Here is a 17,440-nt window from a genome sequence, read left to right as displayed (position 1 = left end):
TCTTTGGCTGCAAAGAATATAATCAATCTGATTTCAGTGTTGACCATCTGGTGATGTCCATCTGTAGAGTCTTCTCTTGTGTTGTTGGAAGAGGGTGTTTGCTATGACCAGTGTGTTCCCTTGGCAAAATTCTGTTAGCCTTTGCCCTGTTTCATTCTGTACTCCAAGGCCAAATTTGCCTGTTACTCCAGGTATTTCCTGACTTCCTACTTTTGCATTCCAGTCCCGTATAAGGAAAAGGACATATTTTTTGGGTGTTAGTTCTAGAAGGTCTTTTAGGTCTTCATAGAACCATTCAACTTCAGCTTCTTCAGCATTACTGGTGATATTAAATTGTTTGCCTTGGAAACAGAGATCATTCTGTTGTTTTTAGATTGCATCCAAGTGCTACATTTTGGACTCTTTTGTTGACTGTGATGGCTACTCCATATCTTCTAAGGGATTCCTGCCCACAGTAGTAGATATAATGGTCATCTGAGTTAAATTCACCCATTCCAGTCCATCTTAGTTCACTGATTCTTAAAATGCCTATGTTCACTCTTGCCATCTCCTGTTTGACCACTTCCAGTTTGCCTTGATTCATGGATGTAACATTCCTGGTTCCTATGCAATATTGCTCTTTACAGCATTGGACTTTATGTCCATCACCAGTCACATCCACAACTGGGTGTTGTTTTTGCTTTGCCTCCGTCTCTTCATTCTTTCTGGAGTTATTTCTCCACTGATCTCCTGTAGCATTTTGGGTATCTACCAACCTGGGGAGATCATCTTTCAGTGTCCTATCTTTTTGCCTTTTCATACTGTTCATGGGGTTCTCAAGGCAAGAATGCTGTAACAGGGCCCCCACAAAAGCACAAGACTCCATTTTCCTCAGCAGGAGTGATGTACAGCCCAGCAGAGGAAGGATATCCTGGAGTTGGTTCCTCCATTATTCAGTTCTCTCATTCAGTCTTCACATCTGTCTTCAAAGGACTCTGGTGTGTTCTTGCCGGTATGATGAGCAAGAGTCTTGAGTCATCCTTCATCCACATTACCACACACTGTGTCCTTGACACATCACTTGGGAGTAAATACACATGGGTGACTAAGACTGGGCTCTTGAGCAAGAGGAAAACTCACTGTATAGCATTGGAAACACGCATGAAAACAGGTACTGTAAAACTACTCTGCTGCTACAATAGAAACCTGTCCAGGGCCTCCAAGGGCATAAAGTAGAGTAGGCTCAAAACTGGGGTCTTGGAGGAAGATGTACAGAGGAAGGAGCAGTCTAGTTGCTGGTGGCTAAGAGCCTGGATACTGTGTATAGATTGCTCTGCTAGCACTTCCAAGTTATTCTCATCACCAGACTTGGACAAGTCTCTTCTCCCCAGGCCTTAGCATCCTTGTCTGTAAACATGGGTCAATAAATTGTAAAGTGCAATAAGGAAAGCAGACACTAAAGAACGGGTTTCATGCAGACTTCTTAGTAGGCACTGAAGCTGGGTCCAAAAGATAGGAAATAGTATTCCTGTGAAAGAAAATAGCATGGGCCAAGATCTTGAGGCCGCAAGGGCTGAGCCAATGAGGCAGAGTAGGAGGCAGAGATTGATGCACAGAGTTTTGAAGGCAAAGTGAAAAGTGTAGATTTCATCCTAATTGCTTACGGAGGTTGTGGGAGGGTTTCACTAGGACAAAGACACAATCTGATTTGTCTTTAAATCCCCCTCTAACTAGTGTGAGGGGCTTCCCTGGTGGCTCAGCAGTAAGGAATCTGCCTGCCAATGCAGGAGACACAGGTTCCATCCCTGGGTTGGAAAGATCCCCTGGAGAAGGAAATGGCAACCAACTCAAGTATTCTTGATGTGGAAGTCCCATGGATAGAAGAGCCTGGCAGGCTACAGTCCACGGGTTCATATAAGAGTCAGACATGACTAAGTGACTAAACAACAACAACTACTAATGTGTGAGGAATGTACTCGGTAGAGTCAAGAACTGAGACAGGGGATGTGGCGAAGCTGCCATATAATCCAGGATTGTGTTGACAGTGGACTGACCCAGGACTCTAGTGTTAAGCTGGAGGGTAGACTATGACCGAGGTCATGTTAGGAAGCAGAGCTAACAGATGTATGGATGGTTGGGATAAGGGGGTAAGCCCCAGGGGATGATTTTTCTCATTTCTGAAAAAGCCACTGCATACATGGGATTGCAGGGTGTGTCCTGTTCTTGTGTTTATATTTTTTGATCAGTACACAGTAATCTGCTGGAGCCAAAGGCTGCCATTTCTGGGGCTTGGAAAAGGTGAGATTCTTCCCTGTCTCCATGAGGGTTACTCAGGCAGTTCATTTTTCTATGGCTTCATTTTTCTGACACAGAGGGACCCTGGCTCAGCCCAGATTAGATGATACTGGGAAGGAGATCGTGTGGGTGTTGGGCAGAACTGCAGCTCCATGGGGCACATTCCCAGCCACTTACCAAATATTACCAAAGGCAACACAAGGATCTCTGGGCCTTGATCTCCTTCTCTGTAAACTGGGCAGATTCACCTCTCCAGACTGCTTTGTAGGTTAAAGGACACAGCATCTGTACATGTATGTATGCTTGATATATGAACATGTTTTTAAAAGGGCAGATATTTTTGTAATTATGATCATACACCTTTTCCAACCCCCATCTCCCTCACCAGAGAATGCTGCTGACCTAGTGATTTTCTGAATAAAAGCATATGTACTACAGTTTCCCATGGACATCTCAGCTGGCTTTAGGCCTTGGTCATGACCCTCATGACCTTCAATATAAGATCTTGGCACCCCACCAGCCAAACCTAGGACATCCCTGCTCAATGTCTGGCTCCTTTCCACTGGTGGTGACTGAGGATGGCATGGAATTAGTTGTGCTAGGAAAGTTATGACCAACCTAGATAGCATATTCAAAAGCAGAGACATTAGTTTGCCAACAAAGATTCGTCTAGTCAAGGCTATGGTTTTTCCTGTGGTCATGTATGGATCTAAGAGTTGGACTGTGAAGAAGGCTGAGCACCGAAGAATTGATGCTTTTGAACTGTGGTGTTGGAGAAGACTCTTGAGAGTCCCTTGGACTGCAAGGAGATCCAACCAGTCCATTCTGAAGGAGATCAGCCCCGGGATTTCTTTGGAAGGAATGATGCTAAAGCTGAAACTCCAGTACTTTGGCCACCTCATGCAAAGAGTTGATTCATTGGAAAAGACCCTGATGCTGGGAGGGATTGGGGGCAGGAGGAGAAGGGGACGACAGAGGATGAGATGGCTGGATGGCATCACGGACTCGATGGACGTGAGTCTGAGTGAACTCTGGGAGTTGGTGATGGACAGGGAGGCCTGGCATGCTGCGATTCATGGGGTCGCAAAGAGTCGGACACAACTGAGTGACTGATCTGATCTGAATGAAAATTAAATTCCTCATAAAAGGTATTTTGGTCTCAATAAAGATCATTGACTGCTAATTTGTAAAGCCCAGATGAGTGAGTGAGATTCGCTCAGTTGTGTCTGACTCTTTGCAATCCCATGGGCTATAGCCCAACAGGCTCCTTTGTCCATGGAATTCTCCAGGCAAGATTACTGGAGTGGATAGCCATTCCCTTTTCCAAGGGGACTTCCCAATCCAGGGATTGAACCTGGGTCTCCTGCATTGCAGGCAGATTCTTTACCATCTAAGCCACCGGGGAAGCATCAGATCAGATCAGATCAGTCGCTCAGTCGTGTCCGACTCTTTGCGACCCCATGAATCACAGCATGCCAGGCCTCCCTGTCCATCACCAACTCCCGGAGTTCACTCAGACTCACGTCCATCGAGTCAGTGATGCCATCCAGCCATCTCATCCTCTGTCGTCCCCTTCTCCTCCTGCCCCCAATCCCTCCCAGCATCAGGGTCTTTTCCAATGAGTCAACTCCTCGCATGAGGTGGCCAAAGTACTGGAGTTTCAGCTTTAGCATCATTCCTTCCAAAGAAATTCCAGGGCTGATCTCCTTCAGAATGGACTGGTTGGATCTCCTTGCAGTCCAAGGGACTCTCAAGAGTCTTTGCCAACACCACAGTTCAAAAGCATCAATTCTTCGGTGCTCAGCCTTCTTCACAGTCCAATTCTCACATCCATATATGACCACAGGAAAAACCATAGCCTTGACTAGACGAACCTTTGTTGGCAAAGTAATAACTCTGCTTTTGAATATGCTATCTAGGTTGGTCATAACTTTCCTTCCAAGGAGTAAGTGTCTTCTAATTTCATGGCTGCAGTCACCATCTGCTGTGATTTTGGAGCCCAGAAAAATAAAGTCTGACACTGTTTCCACTGTTTCCCCATCTATTTCCCATGAAGTGATGGGACCGGATAGCATAGTGACAGCTAATTTGAACATCTCTCGTATATTCACTTAATGTTAATGTATTTTACTTTAACTATATTCTTTTATTATGCAAATTTATTTGCCTCACTGTTCTTTAGGTGGTCATTTTTTAAAATTTTGACTGATTACTTATTTACAGTCCAAATTTTCTTTCTTCTAGTTTGGAATTGTGATTCCTAGTATTAAGCTAACAAACACTTATTTAACAAAACAGAACAAAGAGTTTCAAATACCTTACCTCCCTCCTCCACAATATTGAGAGACTTAGAACATCAAGCAGTTTGTCCCATCTCAGTATGTACATGTTATTAAAAATAAAATATTAATATTAGTTTTCAGTTGAGTATATATTTATGTTATTGAGGCTGCACATGCTAATGCTGTCATTCTGACTTCACAGTGGAGTTTTATTCATGTTTTACACAGATAATGAGCTTTTTTTTTTAAATCCACAGATGCATCTCTCTTTTGAAGCCTCATTTCTTCTATCATCACAGTTCTTTCACCTGGGATCACTTTTCATCATCATTAAATAGAAGATCCTTAAAAAAGAATTTTGTTTTATGCAGGTTAATTCTACATTAAATTTCTCATTTGTGATGTGAAGTAGTTTATTCTATACTCTTACTCCAAAGACACTATCAATGTGTTTATAAAGTTAGATGAGCAGTTATTTCGTCAGCAATTTGAATAGGTCCCTTTCATTGTGTCCCTGAACCTGGAGAGAAGCCTCCAGGTCTGAGGTTAGGTTGGGAACAGAAATTCTATCATTGATGGAGGCAGTGATTGAATGGGCTTTGGGATTGTCACATAAAAAGGTTGAGAGTGTTGAGCATGTGGGAGAAATAATATAACAGATAATCTGGTGGCCAAATTGATTGATCGTGCTAGAAACTGACTAGGTGCTCAGCAATCCCTTTTTCTCTCCCCGGACATACACTTAATTGGTGCTCACCTGTGGATGGCAGGTGCAGGTGATGAAGTGATTAAGTCTTGATGAGGGCAGTCCCTGGTGACTTGATGAGGGCAGTCCCTGGTGACTTGATGAGGGCAGTCCCTGGTGACTGAGTCACTAGTCTGCTGCTGCTGCTGCTAAGTCACTTCAGTCGTGTCCGACTCTGTGTGACCCCATAGACTTGGACCTGGGTGTGGCTTCTCTGAGATCCAGAGGGGAGGCAGGAACAGGGTGAAATTCCTGAGAATTAGAGGTGAACAATGTCTTGTCAACTGCCATCACCTTCTTGAAATCATGTCAGTTCCACTTCAGCTTTGGCCTAAGGGCAGTTTGACGTGATGTTCTCAGGTGTTCAATCATTTGGCTTGTCAGAATCGTCTGTTAGGCAATAGGCCTGCCTATAGTTATGAAACCCTTCTTCATGATCTATTTTCAAGAATAAAAAGTTCTAGAGGGGTTGAGAGGAAGACTCAAGAGAGAGGGAATATATGTAAATATATGACTGATTCATGTTGTTGTACAGCAGAACCTAACATAACATTATAAAGTAATTATACTCCAATTAAAAAAAAAAAGAATAACATTTTAAAGGAGCCAAATGGTGCAATATTGAGTCTGATGTTTCAGAGACCCCTTGAGTGGAGGTTATGAATAGGCAGAACTAGACACACAATTAGGGTGTGCTGGGGAGGCTTCCAGGTTATAAGCATCCAAAACGTAGCATCTGGTGTGTGGATGAGTGTGGAACTGTGGGTTAGATTTAGGAGGTGAAATCTTCTGGTCATGGTGGCAATAAAAATGCAAGGAAAGAAAGGAGAGAGTGGGACCCAAGGTCTGTTTTATCTTGCCTGGGCCAATGTGTGAGGATGGTGGGCATCACAAGGACAGTAGAGGAAATATAGTGGCCTTGAGGGGTGTTTGTAGAAAGATCGGGGTAGGCAGGTGGCCAAATATTCCAGGGGGACATAGATTTTATTTCATTTTTTTAACTTTTTATTTTATATTGGAGTATAGCCCATTAGCAATGTTGTGATAGTTTCAGGTGGAAAACAAAGGGACTCAGCCATACATATACATGTATCCATTCTCCCCCAAACTCCCCTCCCATCCAGGCTGCCACATAACATAGAGCAGAGTTCCCTGTGCTATTATACAGTCAATCCCTGCTGATTATCCATTTTAAATATAGCAGTGTGTACATGTCCATCCCAAACTCCCTAACTATCCCTTCCCACCATCCTTCCCCCAAGGGAGAGTGGATTTTTGGATGCTGGGGTTTAGCAGGAATGGAAATAAGACTACAGTAAGGCCTGGCCTGGTGCTTATTCACCCCTCTGTGAACATACTGGGCTTTTAACCTGGTGACCATCAGCGATGAAGGGACAGATTGTGCAACTCAGATGAGAAAAGTATCGAGGACATCAGACATCTGTGTGTAGTTATGACTGAGGTTGCAGTTATGAAATCAAGAACAGAGCCTGGAGGGAAGCCAACAGAGCAGGACTGAATGCTGCCCTTGCCAGTAGGTTTAATCATGTCTCCTCTAAAAGATATGCTGAAGTGCTAACATACAGCACCTCAGGATGTGATCTTACTTGTTTTTATAGAGGTAATTAAGCTAAAAGGAGGTTGTCAGAATGAATCTTCATCCAATATGACTGGTGTCCTCAGAAGAGGGGAAAATGGACACAGAAACATATGCTCACAAAGAGAAAATGATGTGAAGACACACAGAAGATGGCCAGGTGACTGGAGCTGTACAAGCCAAGGAATACCAGGGACAGCCAGAAGGTAGACAGATAAGGAAGGATTCTCCCCTAGAGCCATCAGAGAGCATGGTCCTGCCAACTCTGTGATTTCAGACTTCTCACCTGCAGACCTGGGAGATAATAAATTTCTATTGTTCAGTGTGTGGTACTCTGTTACAGCAGCACTAGGAAGCTAATACAGAAGGTCTGGGCCAGATGAGATCCTGGTTACATTTGCCAAATGCTCTCTGAATGCCACGTGCAGAGTGACTTGTGGGGAGTCTATGGAGAAGGCTAGGGTGTGGGCCAGGAGTTGGGTAGCAGTGGTGTTGGGGGTTCACGGGGGTTCTAGAGTTGTGAGAGAAGTGTAGTCTTAAGAGTGATATCCATGTGGGGAGGAAGTGTTAACGGGTGACTCCAGGGCCCTAGTGTTGGGGATCAAGGAAGAAGACTGAGTTATGTTCTCAGTGACACCAGGAGATGGGGTTGTACGCATCATGTTTTTTTATTTTCTGTATTCATGAGGCTTTGATGTCTTAGAGGCCTTGCTGATTCTGGAGAGACTACCCCTCCTAGAGCTAGCTAGTTCCTAGAGGCAGTAAACAAGTTACCTGTGAGCAACTCCTTGATATGCAAACCAGCAATCTAAGTCCATACCCCCACCTCCTTTTATCAGACTCCTGCAGCCTGAGACACTATCCCCCTGTCCTCAGTTGCCCCAGGGCCAAGTACTGGACAACTAGATACCACTTAGCCCACTCCCTCCTGCAAAAACCACAATGGTCTCTGGTCTGTTTTCTCCTCACTCTTTCTGCCTCTTGACCAACCCTGGTGCCTCTCCATGTGGCCCTGCATGGCTTGCCATGCTCCTTCCTCTTGGGATCTGTAAGTCATAAACTTCTCTTTCAAAGAAAGTTTTCTCCATGTCTGTCATTTTACCACACCTGATTAAAACAAAGCCCAGGTAACATCTTAAAATACCCTGCCTATCAGGCCCAGAGCTTTGTTGCTGTCTGCCTACCTGCCTGCCTGTCTCTACTGTGGGTTAACAGTCACTGGAATATGAGTTGAGAGTGAGCACGAGTGTCTGGTAGCTCCTCTGAATTGGGAAGTTGGGAAAGAGGTTGAGCATGGGATGGATGTATGGGAGGATGGACTGTGACCTGCTGCTCATGGAATCAATTGCTCCCACACAAAGGGCTGTGTGACCTTTGAGGATACTGCCATTTCATTTTCCCTGGGGGCAGTGGGGATAGCTTGATAAGGCTGAGAATCCTGTACTGTGAAGTGGTGCTGGACAACTCTGCACTTAACAGCTTCACTGTGTGAAACCTTCACATCTACCGTGGTGACCTGAGCTGATTTCTGCCTGTCCCCTTCTCCCACAGCTGGAGCATGGGCATCTCCTCCTTCCCCACTTTTCTGGCATATGTGCCAGTATTCCAGGGACGAGCCTATGTACTACTTTAAGCAGTCCAGTCCTCTGTCAGCCCCAAAACTGCCATCCTGAAGTCCTGCAGATAAGGGGACAAGAGTCATTAGTCTTGAGATCAACCCAGTGGATCCCATTCCCTCCTCAGATGGTTGTTCAGTTCTGGAACAGTTATGTAATTTGGGTTCTGCCCCCCTTTTCAGTGGATATTTCCTGGGTTCTGACTGTGACAGTAATTATAGGCATTGACATAGATACTGCTTGGCTGGGACCACTAGATTGTTCCCACAAGACATTCCTCATAGAGATTTGTTTGTTTTGTTTTGTTTCATTTAGATTTTCTTTCCTGTAGTCTGTGGTAGAGTAGTTCACAGGGGCAATTTCACCTGCCATGTCTTTCCCTTAGAACTTGCCACATCTTCTAGGTCCCCAACTGCAGTCAAGGGAAGAGCTCTGTGTGCCTGAGCAGAGCAGACATTACTACGACTGTGAGAAGAGGTGCTCAGAGGGGGTTCAGCCTTGCTAAGTGGGACCTGGGGGGCAGTATAACATCAGGACTAGGTTCACATCACACCAGAACTCTGTCCCCTGTTCACCATTGTTCGTGCTCCAATGCTGATGGCCATACCTCTTCTATATCATTCCTTTTCCATTCTTGAAACTTGGCTACTTGTTACTTCTATGCTGGGCTGTGGATCCTTGGTTGCAGTCTCCATGTCTTACCCTCTCCACTACTTACTCCTCAGGGCTCTCCAACATCAGCCTACGATTAATGTGTTGTATGTATGATAAACCTAGACAGCTTATTAAAAAGCAGAGATATCACATCACTTTTCCAACAAAGGTCTGTATAGTCAAGGGTATAGTTTTTCCAATAGTCATGTATGGAGGTGAGAGCTGGAGCATAAAGAAGGCTGAGTGCACAAAAAATGATGCTTTCGAACTGTGGTGTTGGGGAAGACTCTTGAGAGTCCCTTGCACTGCAAGGAGATCCAACCAGTAAAGGAAACTAAATATTCATTAGAAGGACTGATGCTAAAGCAGAAGCTCCAATACTTCAGCCACCTGATGGGAAGAGGTGGAAAAGACCTCTTTTGCTGGGAAACACTGAAGACAAAAGGAGAAGAGGGCAGCAGAGGGTGAGATGGCTAGATGGCATCACTGACTTAGTGGACATGAATTTGAGCAAACTCCAGGAGATAGTGGAGGACAGAGGAGCCTAGCATGCTTCAGTCCATGGGGGTGCAAAGAGTAGGACATGACTTACCAACTGAAGAATGATGCACATTTCTATTAATAGTCCTTGAATACCAGCAACTCAGCTCTAATCAGATTTTTCTGGGCTTGGACACATTGTTCTGCACAGGGTTTGTGTGTTACCAGCTGCCAAGATCCTGCTAAAAAAGCATTTACAGAGAAGTAAGTTAAGACCCTGCCTTTCCATCCACTTCCATGCTCCATCCTCAGATCCTTTACTTTGGTGATGATGTGGCACTATTAAAGCTGAACTCTAGATTCTATGACCTCTAGAGGCTGACTAGTGCACAGCATCCCTTCCTTACCCTGACCTCAATGCCTTCATCTTCCCAACAACCCCATGCAGTCATTCCTGGGTCAGGCATACATTTGTGATGGGCTGTTTCCTCCCATCAAAGTTAACAAGAATTTCTCCAGCCTTTTCTCAGCTTTCAGTGTTTTGGCATGGAGTGGAGAGTGAGGAGTGTCTGAGCACAGTAGGAGTGTTGCATGTTAGGAATCCCACTCAGCAGACCTACCCCTGTATATGCATGATCTACTCTTGAAAAACATTTTGCACCTGGCTGGATACAAAGGCACACACCCAGGGCAGAGACCACACACTGGTCTGATAAGTGGAGAGTGTTCTGATTTAGTGCAAACCTTCACCAGCAACAGATGCAGCAGAATGTCAAGAAGTCCATCAGAGGACTTCCCTGGTGGCACACTGGATAAGAATCTGCCTGCCAATGCAGGGAACATGGGTTTGATCCCTGGTCCGGGCAGATTCCACATGCTGCGGAGCAGCTAAGCCCATGCACTACAACTATTGAGCGTGTGCTCTAGAGTCTGCATGCTGCAATTACTGAAGCCCATGTGCCTAGAGCCTGTGCTCTGCAACAAGAGAAGCCACCACAATGAGAAGCCTGGGCACCACAACTAGAGAGTAGCCCCGCTCACTGCAACTAGAGAAAATCCACACTCAGCAACAAAGACCCAGTACAGCCAAAAATAAATAAATAAACAAGAATACTTTAAAAAAAGAAGTCCATCAGAAGGGAGAGGGCAAAGCGTCCCTTTTAAAGAACTGCAGAGACAACACATCAGGGAAGTTGTTCAGATGCAGGAAGGTTGGGAAGGACTGCTTGGTCATGTCAGGCTTTCTCCAGCATCAGGTCACTCACAGGGGAATGACCGCTGGAGGGGAGGAGAGCAGCCTTACAGCAGCCCCAGCTGTGCTGCAGCTTTTCCTGCTGTGCAAAGGCATTACAAGTGAAGGGAATTTGGAAAAGCCTTCAGCTACAATTTTACACTTGGTCCATACTAGAGAATCTGTATTGGATAAAGGACTTATGAGGGGGGTAGTGAGGGGAATTCTTTATACAGACCTCCACTCTTATTGTGCATCAAAAAGTTGACACTGAAGAGTTGAGAAATGAGTGCCATGAAAGTGGAGAAGCAAACCTTACATTTCAGAAGTAAACTCTTTGTCTTGACGCATAATCCTTTTCATAAATAGCTGGATTCGATTTGCTAAAATCTTACTGGGACTTCTGCATGTATGCTCACAAGGGATGTTGATATGCATTTTTCTTGTAATGCCTCAGTCTGGTTGTGGTATCAAATAATGCTAAGTTCTCATAATATATTGAGTAAACATTCCCTACTCTTCCAGTTTTTGGAAAAGTTTCTGTAGTATTGGTATTACTTCTTCCTTAAGTGTTTGGTAATATTCACAGTGAAGCCATTTAAGCCTGCAATTTGCTTTGTAAGAATGTTTCTAAATAGAAACTTAATTTCTATAATAGATATGGGGCTAAATAGGTTAACTATTATTTTTATTAACTGAGCTTTCATGGTTTGTGTGTGTGTGTGTGTGTGTGTGTGTGTGTTTAATTGTCCATTTCACTAAAGTTTTTCAATTAATGCCATAAAGGAAAGTTCACTATATTCCCACATTAACATTTAATATACATACAATCTGTAGTGCTATTATATTGTTCTTGACTTCATAATTTGTGTATTCTCTATTTCTTGATAAAATTTGGCTAGAGCTTAATCATATTTTATTTATCTTAAGGCTTTTGGGTTCAGTGATTTTCCCTACTTTTTTGATTTGTTTCATTGGTTTCCATCTTCATGTTTATTATATCCTTTTTCTGGTTTCTCTGTGTTTCTCTTCTTTTTCTGATTTTGTAATATGAAGACTAAGATCCATGATTTAAGACCTTTCGTTTTTTTTAAAAATGTGTAAATATTATACATTACTCTTTCAGTTCAGTTCAGTTGCTCAGTCATGTCTGACTCTTTGCGACCGCATGAACTGCAGCACACCAGGCCTCCCTGTCCATCACCAACTCCCGGAGTTCACTCAGACTCATGTCCATCGAGTCAGTGATGCCATCCAGCCATCTCATCCTCTGTCATCCCCTTCTCCTCCTGCCCCCAATCCCTCCCAGCATCAGAGTCTTTTCCAATGAGTCATCTCTTCGCATCAGGTGGCCAAAGTACTGGAGTTTCAGCTTTAGCATCATTCCCTCCAAAGAACACCCAGGGCTGATCTCCTTCAGAATGGACTGGTTGGATCTCCTTGCAGTCCAAGGGACTCTCAAGAGTCTTCTCCAACACTACAGTTCAAAAGCATCAATTCTTCGGCGCTCAGCCTTCTTCACAGTCCAACTCTCACATCCATACATGACCACAGGAAAAACCATAGCCTTGACCAGACGAACCTTTTTTGGCAAAGTAACGTCTCTGCTTTTGAATATGCTATTTAGGTTGGTCATAACTTTCCTTCCAAGGAGTAAGCATCTTTTAATTTCATGGCTGCAGTCACCATCTGCAGTGATTTTGGAGCCCAGGAAAATAAAGTCTGACACTGTTTCCACTGTTTCCCCATCTATTTCCCATGAAGTGATTGGCCCAGATGCCATGATCTTCGTTTTCTGAATGTTGAGCTTTAAGCCAACTTTTTCACTCTCCTCTTTCACTTTCATCAAGAGGCTTTTTAGTTCCTCTTCACTTTCTGCCATAAGAGTGGTGTCATCTGCATATCTGAGGTTATTGATATTTCTCCCGGCAATCTTGATTCCAACTTGTGCTTCTTCCAGCCCAGCGTTTCTCATGATGTACTCTGCATATAAGTTAAATAAGCAGGGTGACACTATACAGCCTTGACGTACTCCTTTTCCTATTTGGAACCAGTCTGTTGTTCCATGTCCAGTTCTAATTGTTGCTTCCTGACCTGCATACAAATTTCTCAAGAGTCAGGTCAGGCGGTCTGGAATTCCCATCTCTTTCAGAATTTTCCACAGTTTATTATGATCCACACAGTCAAAGGCTTTGGCATAGTCAATAAAGCAGAAATAGATGTTTTTCTGGAGTTCTCTTGCTTTTTCCATGATCCAGCAGATGTTGGCAATTTGGTCTCTGGTTCCTCTGCCTTTTCTAAAACCAGCTTGAACATCTGGAAGTTCACGGTTCACATATTGCTGAAGCCTGGCTTGGAGAAATTTGAGCATTACTTTACTAGCCTGTGAGATGAGTGCAACTGTGTGGTACTTTGAGCATTCTTTGGCATTGCCTTTCTTTGGGATTAGAATGAAAACTGACCTTTTCCAGTCCTGTGGCCACTGCTGAGTTTTCCAAATTTGCTGGCATATTGAGTGCAGCACTTTCACAGCATCATCTTTCAGGATTTGAAATAGTTCAACTGCAATTCCATTATCTCCACTAGCTTTGTTCATAGTGATGCTTTCTAAGGCCCACTTGACTTCACATTCCAGGATATCTGGCTCTAGGTGAGTGATCACACCATTGTGATTATCTGGGTCGTGAAGATCTTTTTTGTACAGGTCTTCTGTGTATTCTTGCCACCTCTTCTTAATATCTTCTGCTTCTGTTAGGTCCTTTCTATCCTTTATCGAGCCCATCTTTGTATGAAATGTTCCCTTGGTATCTCTAATTTTCTTGAAGAGATCTCTAGTCTTTCCCATTCTGTTGTTTTCCTCTATTTCTTTGCATTGATCGCTGAAGAAGGCTTTCTTATCTCTTCTTGCTATTCTTTGGAACTCTGCATTCAGATGCTTATATCTTTCCTTTTCTCCTTTGCTTTTCACTTCTCTTCTTTTCACAGCTATTTGTGAGGCCTCCCCAGACAGCCATTTTGCTGTTTTGCATTTCTTTTCCATGGAGATGGTCTTGATCCCTGTCTCCTATACAATGTCATGAACCCTTTAAATACTGTTTTATCTGCCTCTGACAAATTTTGATATGTTGCGTCTTCATTTCCACTCAGTTCAAAACACTTTCACAGAGCAAATGTCTTTAAAATGGATGAAGTCTCAATTTTCAGCCTTTTCCCTCTTGTGCTGTGTGATTATATCTAAGGATGCTTCATCTAGGCTTCACCATTTTCTCTCTTTCTTTATAAACCTTTCATAGTTTTCCAAGTTGATCCACATTGTAGAATTCTTTGTATTATTCCTTTTTATAGCTGAATAATATTCCATTGTATGTTTATAGCACAATTTGTTTATCCATCCATTGATAAAAATTTTAATTGTTTCCACCTTTTGTTTATCAAGAATAGTGTTGCTATTAACATTATGTGCAAGTATTTGTTGAAATACTTGTTTTCAATTCTCTAAAGTATCTACACAGCTGTGGAATCATATGCGATGTGATAGTTCTACACTTAACTTTTTGAGGAACCACCAAACTTTTTTCACAGCAGCAGATCCATTTTATATTCCCACCATCAATGTACTGATTTTTGCATGTTGTTATTGTTCCCTGAAACTTTTCTGAATACGTGTAGTTTTTCTGGTAGATTCTATGATACTTTCTATATTTAAAATTGAAAGGTTGTTGCTGAACCACGAAAGATGCCGGGATTCTTGGCCTCTGGAAAAGAATTCAATCTGGGGCCAGAGACGAGGTTTGATCGCTCAGAGCTTTTGTGTAATAAAGTTTTATTAAAGTATAAAGGGGATAGAGAAAGCTTCTGACATAGACATCGGAAGGGGGCAGAAAGAATACTCACGTACTAGTCTTTAGCTGGATGTTATATAGTTACTGCTGCTAAGTCGCTTCAGTTGTGTCCAACTCTGTGCGACCCCATAGATGGCAGCCCACCAGGCTCCCCCGTCCCTGGGATTCTCCAGGCAAGAACACTGGAGTGGGTTGCCATTTCCTTCTCCAGTGCATGAAAGTGAAAAGTGAAAGTGAAGTCTCTCAGTCATGTCCAACTCTTAGCGACCCCATGGACTGCAGCCTACCAGGCTCCTCTGTCCATGGGATTTTCCAGGCAAGGGTACTGGAGTGGGGTGCCATTGCCTTCTTACTAGCAGTCTGTTAATGAAAGAAAGGAATGTCTTAAAACTCAGAGAATGGCATCAGGCCCCTCACCCACAAGATGTATTTTGGGATAATCTTGGCACCAGGCAATAAACCATCCTGGGCTGTAAAACTTTGACTTGAATCTTGTAGAAAAGCAGATTACCATATAAATAGTTTTGTTTACAGAGATTAGGAGAACAATGTCTGAGTATAACAAACTGGTTTGTCAAGTCAATTCTGAGCCTAAATCTGAGCTTTTAGGCTGAAGGGACTTGAAGACAGAGGCAGAGGTAAATGCATAGTACATTAACATAGCTTAAGACTAACATTTCTTAAGAAAAATATATTGGTTCACTCAAAATTTGAGAAAAGTTAAGTTCAGGTGGAACCAGGTGTCATTATGGCAACACAGTATTTTAAGAGAAACCTCTTTTAAAATTTGTATAGAGAAGGGAAAAAATGTATCACTAGTTTGTTTCCTCCTGCTGCTTAAGAGAGAGATTAAAAAAAATGTCTGACACTTGCAGCCTATTTCCTCCGTTTGGAGACCTCTGGCCTTCCTACCTGTTACCCTCTCAGAATCATGTCATCTGTGAATAGAGGCAGTTTTACTTTTTCCTTTGCAAATGTAATGCTTTTTCTTTCTTCTTCTTTTTGCCTCTGGCTGAAACTTCTAGTACAGTGTGGAATGATAGTGGTTAGAGCAGGTATTCTTGTTTTGTTCCTGATATTGCAGGGAAAGCTTTCAATCTTTCATTATCAAGTGTAATTTTAACAGTGGCTTTTTCAAGAATGCCATTTATCTCACTGAGAAAAATGCCCTCTATTTCTAGTTTTCTGAATGTTTTATTACCATTATTGTTATTATAAAAGTGTGTTGGACTTTATCAAATGCATTTTCTTTGTCAATTGAGATTATCATGTCTTTTTTCTCTTAATTTTATTAATGTGTTCTATTACTTGATTTTCTTATATTGAACCATTCTTGCATTCCTGGGATAAATCCACGATTATATATAATCCTTTAAAAAATTGAAATGATGGAGGAATGGTTTTCTAATATTTTGTTGAAGATTTTTCTATCTGTGTTAGGGATATTGATCTGTTATTTCCTCATAATATCACTTCTCAGTGTCCTTTTTGGTCAAAGTAGGACAATGAGCATTAAGATGTAAGGCCAGGAAGGACAGCAGAGTAAACAGAAGCTGGTATCATGCAGACCCCAGCTGGATGGAATAGTTCCATCAGGTTCAAGGTGTGGAAGCAGCATTTCTGATGAAGGAACTAGATGTGCCAAAAACCCAAGTTGAAAAGAACTTGATCTACTGAAGAAATCAAGTGAAGTCAATGTGACTGAAAATGACCACAAAAGCTGTCAAGTACTTATCATTTTGGGCTTCCCAGGTGGCACTAATGACAAAGAACCCTCCTGCCAATGCAGGTAGATGTAAGAGACACAGGTTCAATCTCTGGGTGGGGAAGATTCCCTGGAGGAGAGCATGGCAACCCACACCAATATTCTTGTCTGGAGAATCCTATGGACAGAGGAGTCTGGCAAGCTATGGGTCCATAGGGGTCTCAAAGAGTCAGACATGACTGAAGCAATTTAGCACACATTTATTATTATGTCCCAGGTCTAGTGCTAAGCACTTTTTAGCTATCTCTCCCAACATAGGTAATTTTGTCTTATTCACTGGAGAATAATTCGGTTCTCAACTGTGTTGGAGCATTAAAACCTCTTGCAGGGCTTAGGCACAGGTATGTGGGCCTCTCTCAAGAGTATGTGATTCAGTAGCTCTGAAGTGGGGCCTGATGATGTGTAACAAATTCCAGGTAATGCTGATGTGGTCTATGAATTGGAAACCGCGAATTAGGGGAATCGTCACTTTTCATCATAAATCCTGGCTCAGAGAGGTGAAATGCTGGGCAGGAGTACATTGCATAAGGTCAAGGAATAGGGCATGTGTTAGAGCCCTTTAAGGGTGAGGCATTGCCTGAAGGGCCAAGGAAATCAGTGTGCCTTGCCTTCAAGAGGAAGCGAGGCTGTGCCCTCCTTTGGAACCTTGTTCAGTGGCTCAGTCATGTCTGATTCTTTGTGACCCCATGGATTGCAGCATGCCAGGCTTCCCTGTCCTTCACCATCTCCCAGAGTTTGCTCAAACTCATGTCCGTTGAGTTGGTGATGACATCCCACCATTTTGTTCTCTGTCAATCCCTTCTCCTCCTGCCTTCAATCTTTCCTAGCATCAGGGTCTTTTCCAATGAGTTGGCTCTTCCCATCAGTGGCCAAAGTACTGAAGCTTCAGCTTCAGCATCTGTCCTTCCAATGAATATTCAGGGTTGATTTGATCTCCTTTCAGTCCAAAGGACT

At 43.1% G+C, this 17,440-nt stretch overlaps 1 protein-coding gene across 1 annotated transcript in view; it reads left to right on the top strand.

Moving 5' to 3' along the window:
* The window catches only part of LOC112580389, a 34,961-nt gene extending 30,029 nt beyond the window's left edge, over window positions 1-4,932 (top strand). The window contains exon 10 of the mRNA XM_045163210.1: window positions 4,814-4,932. The gene's annotated coding sequence lies outside the window, so the exon portion shown is untranslated. The remainder of the gene's footprint in view (window positions 1-4,813) is intronic.
* Window positions 4,933-17,440: the final 12,508 nt, after the last annotated feature.

This window comes from Bubalus bubalis, chromosome 18 (genome assembly GCF_019923935.1).
Source record: "Bubalus bubalis isolate 160015118507 breed Murrah chromosome 18, NDDB_SH_1, whole genome shotgun sequence".
Taxonomy (NCBI): domain Eukaryota; kingdom Metazoa; phylum Chordata; class Mammalia; order Artiodactyla; family Bovidae; genus Bubalus; species Bubalus bubalis.
This window is presented reverse-complemented; position numbering and strand designations above follow the sequence as displayed.